At 38.4% G+C, this 12229-nt stretch overlaps 1 protein-coding gene across 4 annotated transcripts in view; it reads left to right on the forward strand.

The window, feature by feature from the left end:
* Nucleotides 1-12229, forward strand: part of LOC106085845 (uncharacterized protein CG43427) — a 497194-nt gene that overhangs the window by 465545 nt on the left and 19420 nt on the right. The gene's annotated exons all lie outside the window — the stretch shown is intronic.

A 12229-nucleotide genomic window follows, 5' to 3' on the forward strand; every position in this document is an offset into this window, starting at 1 on the left:
TTTTCCGATTTGGCTGAAATTTTGCATATAGTGTTCTTTTGTGACTTCCAATAAGTGTGCAAGGTATGGTTCAAATCGGCACATAACCTGACATAAGTGCCATGTAACCCGATCTAGGATCTAGAGTTCTTAAGCCTCTAGAGGGCGCATTTCTTATCCGATTTGGCTGAGACTTTGTACAAAGGCTTTTCCCATGACCTTCAACATACGTGTCCAAAATGGTCCGAATCGATCTCCATATATACCGATTTCCCGATTATGCTTCTTGAGCCCCTATAAGGCGCAATTCTTATCCGAGTATCAACCAATGATTTCTACTACGGTCTTCAGTATTCATCGGACTATAACTTGGTATAGCTCCAATAGCATAACAATTCTTATCCATTTTTCTTTGTTTGCCTCAAAAGAGATACCGCGCAAAGAACTCGACAAATGCGATCTATGGTGGGGGGTATATAAGATTCAGCCCCACCGAACTTAGAACGCTCTTACTAGAGTTTTTTTATCTCGATTTGAACTAACATGGTATAGACGTCTGCCTACCTTCTCCCCGCTGGCAACTCTCGATAATACTTACAACCTAAGTCCTCTTGTGTGCTGGTGGTCTTTTGCTCTTTAACCCTTTGGTGACCGTACTTTTAGGGTTTGTTTCTTATCTTGTTTGTATGTGGCAGCTGTTAATACCACATGTAGTTCACTATACCGTCATTTCACTCCTTTTTTCTTTGCACTGCTGTCAACCCTCAATAAAACCAACTGTTGGTAGAAATACACAAATAAATTTTTGCTGTCGATTTTTATTTCTTTCTTCGCCAAATGTATGTTAGATTCTCTTTTGCCTTTTTTTGCCGTTTATCTAACGTCAATATGACCGAAATGCCCATGCTGGCTTTGATGTAATTGTTTTTGCAAAATTTTGTGCCCATTGGCAAATATCTGCGTGTTTAAGACTATCCACCCTTTATCAGTACAATTAGTCAATCAGTCGGTTGTTAGTCGATGTCAACGTTATACGGTTTTTGTTTTTTTTTTTTTTTTTTGAAGTGAAAATAGTGCTAACTTACATTACTGATTAGAGGCAGTTAAAATATTTGAGATAAAATTCAAAGTGCAGTGTATTTATTTTTGTTTTGGACTAAACGTGAAATGGATATAACAAGGGAATCGTTGAAGCCCCAAGAGGTGAGATTTGATAAAGTTTGATAAAGTGTGGCAAAAATTTAGTTCGTAGTAAATTGGGCTTGGAAGTGTCTTCTTGTCATGTGCTAGAAAAGCTAAACTAATGCGGACCGATTTGAACCGTTTTTGATAAAACTCAGCATATATGTTTAAAATTGTAGTTACTTTACATTTATAAGGCTGTATAAATGCAAATCCGGCGATACATATATATGGAAGCTATATCTAAATCTGAACCGATTTGAACCAAAAATAATAGCGTTCGTTGACATGTGCAAAATTTTGCGTGTATCAATCAGCAAGCATCATTCTTCAAAGTCGTATCAGTTTTGCAAGGATTCCAAACTCAGACATGGCCTGATATACCGTTGAACGTATAGGGCTGTCGAAGGCAGCTTTGTAGTCAACGAAAAGACGGTTGGTGGTGATTTGTCCGTCTCGGGTCTTTTACAGGATGTGGCGCAGTGTAAATATCTAGTCTATGGTGGATTTACCAGATCTAAAGCCACACTGAAAAAAAATTTCAGTGACGGTTTTCCCCTGTTCCTTAGTGGAATAATCATGGGCAAAATTTTCAAATTTGCATTTGCAAAGCCACACTGATAGGGCCCAATTATCTTATTGACTTTTAACTTTAATCATTCTCAAAGTAAGCTCGATATTATCTTGTATGTTTGTAGTAGGCACATACCATCTTGTCCCCTTTCTTGTGTACGGGACATAGTATGCCACATAGCGCAGACAAGCTGATGCATACGCTTATCAGCTTATAGCCTCCGATCTTGGACACTTCAGCCGGCAACCCATCGGCTCAGCCGGGCTACTGCTACATGGACCTCCCTTGGACTAGGTGGTACACATTTTGTAACATCATGAAGCATTGGTTCTGCGGTATACTAATAGCCACCATCATCGGATACCAGTAGCTGGGGAAAGTGTTATTTCAATATCATCAGCAGCTGGGGAAAGTGTTATTTCTATATCCTTAGCATACTATCTGTATCAGTTACCAGATTTCCTTCTTTGTCTATGAAGGAGGATGTGCCTGTACCAAAGCAATCGGTTTGGCGTTGAATTCTTGGATACAGTTTCCAGACTTTATTCTCACTCCTGTACAGCTCCATTTGCTCACGTCTTTCCATTTTCGAAAACTCGTAGACGTAGAGGAGGGAGAACCTCCTCTCCTTTTCTCCCGATACCTCCGCTTCATCTGGCAAGAGCAGGTTTGCTCTATATGCCGCATTTTTGGCTTCAGTAGCATTTCGATACTTGAAGTCATGCCATGGCTATCTTTGGGTAGACCGGTATATCATCATTGGGACATCTGTTGTGTTTGCAGCTCTTCAATGTCCAGCTTCCGTGCACTGTCAGAAGGTACTTATTTCGCCGTACTCACACGGGTGCGTACCTTTGCTGCAACAATGTAATGATTCGAATCGATGTTTGCCCCTCGAATCGATCATACATCAAATACGCTGGTCGAATGCCTTCCATATATCACAACGTGGTTCCATACTTCTTAATCTGGGGACAAAAGGTGGCTTTGCGAATTTTTTTTTTTTTTTATGTTGAAATCTGGTGTTGCTCTATTAGCCACCCATTATCACACATTCAATTTTTCTACTGTTGGGCAAAAATATTTTCCAGAACGACATTAATACCAAGGGCGGGGCAGCGTGTAGAAAATATTCTAGTCTTCTCGTCCCTGTCTTCCGTTGGGGCATGGGCACAAATAAGACTGATGTTGAACAATTTGTATTTTATGCGCTTTTCTCCCACCGGAGAAATGGTGGAGACAAGGTGTTTCAGTTTCCGACTAACCAAATTCATGTCTCGTGTCATGGCAGCTTTGTCATAGTTCGTCACCGTTTGTTGTTATTGTGAAGCCTTTCCCGATCCATGGCACTTCCTGCAAGGCGATAATAACTGCCTTGTACTACTCCAATACATCCGCCAATGCGTATACTGCACCTTCTCTAAAAACAGTACGGATATTTTCGGTGATGATGCGCAGACCATGGTTCGTTTTTTCACTTGCGAGGGACGTCCACCGGGAGAGTATAGTATAGTATACCTCCATCCTATGGTGGAATGTATAAAAATGGTCTGGCAGCCATGTAAAACTTCTCCCCAAAGAGGTGTCGCACTGCGGCACGCCGTTCGGACTCAGCTATAAAAAGGAGACCCCTTAAAACTTGAATCGGACAGAAATCTTGAATATGTATGAAATTTGCCCCCGGTCCTTAATGGAAACGCATGGGTTATGTGAGATCGCAAATGTATCTCTCGATGTCGCGTGCCGCTTGCTCCAATATCCGAGTCGCCAATAACGTGGGAACACATGCTGATGTTGGCCATAGGTTATTTCAAGGAGCCAATAACTCTCCTTGTCATTTCAAGCATAATTGGCACTCAGTATTTAAGTTAGAATCAGTGCCACCTGACTCCTCACTGAGATTGTCCTCTCGATTCGGTAAATGTATCGTCAGTTTTTCACATTTGGAGCCTTTGCAAGCGCATTTATTCACAGATCGTCACAGAATTTGACAATTCATTTTCCTATATGACTACCATAAAAGATGCAGATTTTGGTCGAAATCGGTTCAGATTGGAATATACCTCCCTTGTATATGTTCGTCCGATTTCGACTAATATTGCAATAATGCGGTAATTTTTAAACCAATTTTCCCGAAATTTGGCACAAAGTATTCCATTGCGACTTCCAATATTGCTATTGAATTTCATAGAAATCGGTTCAGATTTAGATACTCCCACATATATGTATCACCCGATTTTCTCTTTCAGAGACTTTGTCAGCTCATTTTTTGACAGAACTTTTCAAAATTTTGCACAATGCCATTTTCTATGACTTTTACTATTTGTACCGAAAATTCTTCTGCTAGCTTTGATCAAAAGGTCAGCCCTGCTCGACTTCAGCCCATCCCTATGGGTTAGTACTACTTATTTTCGTTGTCTAATGATAACCCCCTTTGACATGAAGCATTCATTAATTTCTGAGAATATTAATATGACTTATACAACCCATTGGCCATTAAATAACAATCAATTTAATATCAACCATCCATCACCTGGTGCAAAATTCATATTAAATACTAACAAGTAAAAGTGTGTTAAGTTCGGCTGGGCCGAATATTATATACCCTACACCATGTACGGTTTCTCTTTATAGACATATATAAAGAAAAATAAAATAGGATAAAGCGAGGTCTTACCAAAAAAGTTCCAGCGATTTTTATACCCACCACCCTAGGATAGGGGGTATATTCATTTAGTCATTCCGTTTGCTACACATCGAAATATTTCCGACCCTACAAAGTACATATATTTCGGATCGTCGTAAAATTCTAAGACGATTTAACGATGTCCGTGTGTCTGTCCGTCCGTGTGTTGTAATCACTCTACATCCTTCAAAAATTGAGATATTGAGCTGAAATTTGGTACAGATATGTCTTTTTGATGCATGCTGGTCAAGTTCTTGAACGGACCAAATCGGACCATATTTAGGTATAGCTGCCATATAGACCGATCTCCAGATAAAGGGTCTGAAGGCCATATAAGCTTTATTTTTTAACCAATTTCGCTGAAATTTAAAACTGTAAGTAGCTTTACGCCTAACATGGGACCCAAATATGGTTCAGATCGGACTATATTTAGATATAGCTGTCATGTAGACCGATCTGCCGAGTAAGGGTCTAGAGCCCATAAAAGCTTTATATTTTAACCGATTTCGCTGAAATTTGAAACATTGAATAGCTTTAAGCCTCCTAACATATGACCCAAATGTGGTTCAGATCGGACTATATTTAGATATAGCTGCCATATAGACCGATCTTCAGATAAAGGGTCTTAAGCCCATAAAAGCTTTATTTTTTAACCGATTTCGCTGAAATTTGAAACAGAGGATTATCTTAAGCCTCCTGATATCTGCCCCAAATATGGTTCAGAGCGGACTATATTAAGATATAGCTGTCATATAGACCGATCTGCCGATTAAGAGTCTGAAGCCCATAAAAGCTTTATATTTTAACCGATTTCGCTGAAATTTGAAACATTGAATAGTTTTAGGCCTCCTAACATATGGCCCAAATGTGGTTCAGATCGGACTATATTTGGTTAAGAATTGCTTTCTGTAGATGCTCAAGATGTCAAATCGAGAGATCAATTTGTATAAGAGTTATGTCCCTACCGGCCTATATAGGCCATATTTGAATAACTTTTAAGGGTTATACAAGAAATCATTGTTTAAAATTTCAGCCCAATCGGATAACATTTGTACCCTCTAGAAACTAAAAAGGTAAAAACACAAATTTAATTTGTTTGAGAGCTTTATCAGATTTTGGACAAATTCCGACCATTCTTTGCATAGCGATTGGAGGTCACATGAAAAGTAAGCGTGGAAATTTTCCGCAAAATGGGATAAGAATTGAGCTCTCTAGAGGCCCAAGACATATAATCGGTAGAATGGTTTACATGAGAGATTTATCTTAACATGGAAATATTTTGCATAATAACCGCTCCAGTAAGAAGTATTTGTGCATTCGTGCGGCTAGCTTTATCCGCTTGAAAGTAAGCGTGTGTTTTTGACAGACGGACGGACAGACGGCCAGGCATGGTGAGAAAGACATAAAATCTCATGACGATCAAGCATGTATATACATCAAGGGATCTTAGACCAATATTTCCAGGTGTTACAAACAGAATGATGCATTTAGTATACCCACCTCCTATGGTGAAGGGTATAACAATAAACAAATTATATATTATTGTGCCCATAAATACCGTTATTGCTTAACCAATTAATAAACCTTGCTACCTTTCGGAAATACTACCTCCCACCAAATCCACCCTCAATGTTGTTCATATATAATTAAGCTAATTATTGCACACGCACTAGATTTCCTTAAAATATTTCTACATGTCAGAGTAAGCTAGACTATGGTTTATTTCATTCTTCTCCTTAATGGACAACACAACGAAAACATGTTCGTGGTGGCATGAAACCTTATCGGTGGTATTCGATTTTTTGTTTGTTTTAGATTTACACATTTTCATGTTTTTTTTTTTCTCTTCTTGTTATTTGTTGACATAAAACTAGCAACATTTGCCAGGTGGGTGGGTGGTATACTGAAATTAGCGATAAAGACAGAGATAACAAGTATTTACCTTTCGATATGCAGCCCCTTACTTTGTTAGCATACAACAAAATGAACAAAAAATTCAAATGTAATCTAATGTGGAAAATGCATGGGGGGTAGATAAATAGCTAAGTTTGAACAATTGCATTGATTGTCAATGGGTAAAATGGGTTTTATTTATATGGTAAGACATACAGTTGGGGGATTTTTCAAATAAATTAATATAAATTTTTTGTTAAATAATTTGTTTTTAGGGTCTTTAAAGGAATTGACTTTACCTATACTCGTAATATTCAAAGTTATTACACCCTACACCACCACTGTGGTACTGGGGGGTATTATAAGTTTGTGCATTTGTTTGCAACGCTAAGAAGGAGAAGAGTTAGACCCATTGATAAGCATACCGATGGACTCAGAATCGCTTTCTGATTCGATTTAGCTATGTCCGTCCGTCCGTCTGTCCCTCCGTCCGTCTGTGAGTCCATGTATACTTGTATTCAAGGTACATGTTGTATTTGTTATCCAATCGTCACGAAATTCTGCACATGTAACTTTTTTGACCCAAGGACGAGCGCTATTGATTTTGATAAAAATCGGTTCAGATTTGGATATAGCTGCCATATATATGTATCGCCCGATTTTCACTTAAATGGCCGTAGTTACCATAATTTTCCACCAATCTACACAAAATTTGGCAGCAATTGTTTTGTTAGTGATACTAACATATTTGAAATATTTCATCAGTATCGGTTCAAATTTGGATACAGCTCCCATATATATGTATCGCCCGATTTGCACTTAAATGGCTGTAGTATTTACAATTTTCAACCAATCTGCACAAAATTTGGCAGGGATTGTGCTATTACAGATCTTAACATATCTGCAAGATTTCATCAATATCGGATCAAATTTGGATATAGCTCCCATATATAAGTATCGCCCGATTTTCACTTAAATGACCGTAGTTACCACAATTTTCAACCGATCTGCATAAAATTTGGGATGGATTGTTTTGTTACTGATCCTAACATATTTGCAGGATTTCATCAATATTGGATCAGATTTGGATATAGCTCCCATATATATGTATACCCGATTTGCATTTTAATGGCTGTAGTATTTACAATTTTCTACCAATCTGCACAAAATTTGGCAGGGATTGTTCTATTACCGATCTTAAAATATCTGCAAGATTGCATCGATATCGGTTCAGATTTGGATATAGCTCCCATATATATGTAACGCCAGATTTCCACTTAAATGACAGTAGTTACAACAGTTTTCAAACGATCTGTTCAAAAAAGTCAGTTCCGATTTAGATATAGCTCTCATATACAAATATCTATTACCCCAATTTATAATTTTAGGGTAGGTGTAGGGTATTATATGGTCGGCTCTGTCCGACTTTTGCTTTTCTTTACTGGTTTCAATATGTTTAACTTCCACAAAGCTGTACACTAGTACGTATAAGTATTTTCAATTAATAGATATGTGTCCCACATGACGTATGAGCAACAAAATATTTGCATAAATCACTTATACCACCTAAAGCACTTTTGAGAAATAAATCAAATTATAAAATTTTAAGAAAGAGAAGTGCAAAAAATTCGGTTTTATATTCCCATAATACCGAAGGCCGACGTTCGTTCAAAGTCGAATTCCTCTAATGTCGCCCAAAAACGGCCGTTGTTCCTGATAACATTGATGCCTTGCGTAATCTTATAATGCAAGATCGTCATATGACATAAAGGGAGTTAAAGGCATCCTTGGGCATTTCTTTCACTAGCATACATTCAATGTGCATGAACACCTTGCCGAAAAAAGGTTTGTTCTCGTTGGATTCCGCTCAATTTGAAATGCTATAAAAAAGGCTCGTCTTGATTAATTCAAAAAAAAAAAAAAAAATGTTAAAACAAGTGAAAACTTATTAAGTTCGGCCAGGCCGAATCATGGGAGCCCACCACCATGGATTCTGCTAAAAATATATACAAAATAAATTTAGTTGAAGGGCATTATTCTATCCTACATACCAAACTTCTGTCAAACCAGCAAAAATTAAGGCTTCTAGGAACCGAACAAGGATAATCGAGAGACCGGTTTACATGGGAGCTAAATCAGGTTAAAGACTGATTTGGACCGAATTTAGCACATTTGTTGGAAGTCGTAACTGAACACCGTATACAAAATCTCAGCCGAATCCGACAAAAAATTTCGGCTCTAAAGGCTCAAGAAGTCAAATCGAGACATCTGTATATATAGGAGCTATATCAGGTTATAGACCGATTTAAACCGCGCTTGACACAGTTGTTGGAAGTCATAACAGAACACTATATGCACAATTTCAACCAAATCGGACAAAAATTGCGGCTTCCAGGGGCTCAAGAAGTCAAATCAGAAGATCGGTTTATATGGGAGCTATACCAGGTTATAGGCGATTCGGACCATGCTTGGCATAATTGTTGGCAGACGTAACAGAACACTAAATGCGGGATTTTAGCCAAAACAGACAAAAATTGAGGCTTCCAGGTGCTCAAGAAGTTAAATAGGGGTATCGGTTTATATGGGAGCCATAACAGGTTCTTGATCGATTTGGACCGTACTTAGCATAGTTGTTGGCAGACGTAACAGAACACTAAATGCGAAATTTTAGCCAAATCGGACAAAAATTGAGGCTTCCAGGGGCTCAGAAAGTTAAATCGGGAGATCGGTTTATATGAGAGCCATAACAGGTTCTTGATAGATTTGGACCGTTCTTGGCATAGTTGTTGAAAGACGTAACAGAACACTACATGCAAAATTTCAGCTAAATCAGGCAAAAATTGCAGCTTCCAGGCCGCATTTATTACCCGAATTCACCGAAATTTGAAACAGTGAGTTGCCGTGTTGCCGTTTTTGGTAGATTCTTATCAAAATTAGTAGATTTTTATTCTCTTGGTAGGCTGGTAAGTTGACGTCATATTTTGGTAGGTTTTGCCAACATTGAAAAATGTAACAGAACACTACATGCAAAATTTCAGCCAAATCAGGCAAAAATTGCGGCTTGCAGGGCGCATTTATTACCCGACTTCGCTGAAATTTGAAACAGTGAGGAAACCAGTGTTGCCGTTTTTGGTAGATTCCTACCAAAATTAGAAGATTTTTATTCTCACAATATATAAATACAAAGTCAATTACTGAAAACATCGTCGGGGATAACTTAAACTTATTTCACTTCTTTTCGCCACTGTGTATTCGTTTATACTGCAGAATAAAACAATGGATACCGAGGGGCCCTATATTGTTGCAAGAGCCTCAAGGTTTCAATTTTCCGGAAAAAAACTAAGAGAATTGCATGCAACCCAAAATTTGGCTCTCTATAGCCACTTTGACCAAAGCAATTGTCTGCATCGCATGCCACATAAAAACAAATATTGCTAAAAACACACGCACAAATACTATCGAGCGAAAGATGCGCGAACGTTTTAGTAATCTTTCAGTGGATATGATTTTCATTTTGGTCGACCGATATCGTGTGTTGTTTGCAAATGAACACTACTCAGATGAGTGCCATATAAAGCCAAAACAAGCAGATAAAGCCAAAACAACGTGATTTTTTGTTACGAGGCATTGTATACCCCGTTAATTTTTTTGAACTTTTGCTTTTTTGCTTTTTATACCCTCCACCATAGGATGGGGGATTCTAATTTCGTCATTCTGTTTGTAACACCTCGTAATATGCGTCTGAGACCCTATAAAGTATGTATATTCTTGATCGTCATGTCATTTTAAGTCTATCTAGCCATGTCCGTCTTTCCGTCCTTCCGTCTGTTTGTCAAAAGGACGAAGGAGTAAAGCTAGCCGCTTCAAATTTGGCACAAATACTCTTTATTAGTGTAGGTCGGTTGGGATTGTAAATGGACCAATCGGTCCATGTTTTGATATAGCTGCCATATAAACTGATCTTGGGTCTTGAATTCTTGAGCCTATAGAGGGCGCAATTCCCGTCCGATTTGACCGAAATTTTGCACGTGGTGTTTTGGTATCACTTCCAACAACTGCGCTAAGTATGGTTCAAATCGGCCCATGTTTTCATATAGCCGATCATGGGTCTCGACTTCTTGAGCTTCTAGAGGGCGCAATTCTCGTTAGATGGTGTAACTTCCAACAACTGTGTTAAGTATGATTCAAATCGGTTCATAATCTAGTATAGCTGTCAATAAACCGATCTTGGATCTTGACTTCTTGAGCCCATAAAGTGCGCAATTCCGTCCGTCTGTCTGTCTGTCGAAAGCACGCTAACATTCGATGAAGTAAAGCTAGCCGCTTGAAATTTTTGCACAAATACTTTTTATTAGTGTAGGTCGGCTGGGATTGTAAATGGACCAAATCGGTCCATGTTTTGATATAGCTGCCATATAAACCGATCTTGGGTCTTGACTTCTTGAGCCTTTAGAGGGCGCAATTCTCGTCCGATTTGACAGAAATGTTGCACATAGTGTTTTGGTATCACTTCCAACAACTGCGCTAAGTATGGTTCAAATCGGTCCATGTTTGGATATAGCTTCCATATGAACCGATCTTGGGTCTTGACTTCTTGTCTCGACTTCTTGAGCCTCTAGAGGGCGAAATTCTCATCCGATTTGACAGAAATTTTGCGCATAGTGTTTTGGTATTACTTCCAACAGCTGCGCTACGTATGGTTCAAATCGGTCCATGTTTTGATATAGCTGCCATATAAACCGATCTTTGGTCTTGACTTATTGAACTTCTAGAGGACGCAATTCTCGTCCGATTTGACTGAAATTTTGCACGTGGTGTTTTGGTATTACGTCCAACAACTGCGCTAGGTATGGTTCAAATCGGTCCATGTTTTGATATAGCTGCCATATACACTGATCTTGGGTCTTGACTTCCTGAGCGTCTAGAGGGCGCAATTCTCGTCCGATTTGACTGACATTTTGCACGCAGTGTTTTGGTACCACTTCCAACAACTATGTTAAGTATGATTCAAATCGGTCCATGTTTTGATATAGCGATCTTGGATCTTGACTTTTTGAGCCTCTAGAGCGCGCAATTCTCATCCGATTTGGCTGAAATTTTGCATGAGGTATTTTGTTATGACTTCCAATAACTGTGCTAAGTATGGCGCAAATCAGTTCATAACCTAATATAGCTGCCATATAAACCGATTTGGGATCTTGACTCCTGGAGCCTTTACGGGGGCACAATTCTCATCCGATTTGGCAGAATTTTTGTACAACGGCTTCTCTCATGATCTTCAACATACGTGTTTAATTTGGTCTTAATCGAGCAATAGCTTAATACAGCTCTTATATAAACCTATCTCCCGATTTTGCTTCTTAAACCCCCATAAGGCGCAATTCTTATCCGAATGAACTGAAATATTACACAATGACTTCTACAATGTTCAGCATTCATTTATGATCCGAATCGGACTATAACTTGATATAGCTCCAATAGCATAACTGTTTTTATTCAATATTCTTTGTTTGCCTAAAAAGAGATACCGCGCATAGAACTCGCATTACCATGGTGGATGGTATATAAGATTCGGCCCGGCCGAACTTAGCACTCTCTCTTCTTACTCAAGAATTGTATTTCTAGGGAAAACTTTTGCAAAATTTTTAAACGAATTGATCTGGAGAATCCGTAAATGGATTTTGTTGTACTTTTATCCCCACCTTATATAAAAGATGGCTCCTCTTATGTGTGCAGCTTAAATATTTAAATGTAACATTTTTAATTGACCTATTTTGTATAAAATGTTAAGTTATTTGTGTCATTCTGGCCAATTTTTGTTTTGAATGTTTGATATGTATAAACTCTTGATGTATGCATGAAAGTTTTTATGTTGGCTACGTTTGTTATGTATGGAAATGATATTTGTCTACCAC

Source organism: Stomoxys calcitrans, chromosome 2 (genome assembly GCF_963082655.1).
Source record: "Stomoxys calcitrans chromosome 2, idStoCalc2.1, whole genome shotgun sequence".
In the NCBI taxonomy this organism is placed as follows: Eukaryota; Metazoa; Arthropoda; class Insecta; order Diptera; family Muscidae; genus Stomoxys; species Stomoxys calcitrans.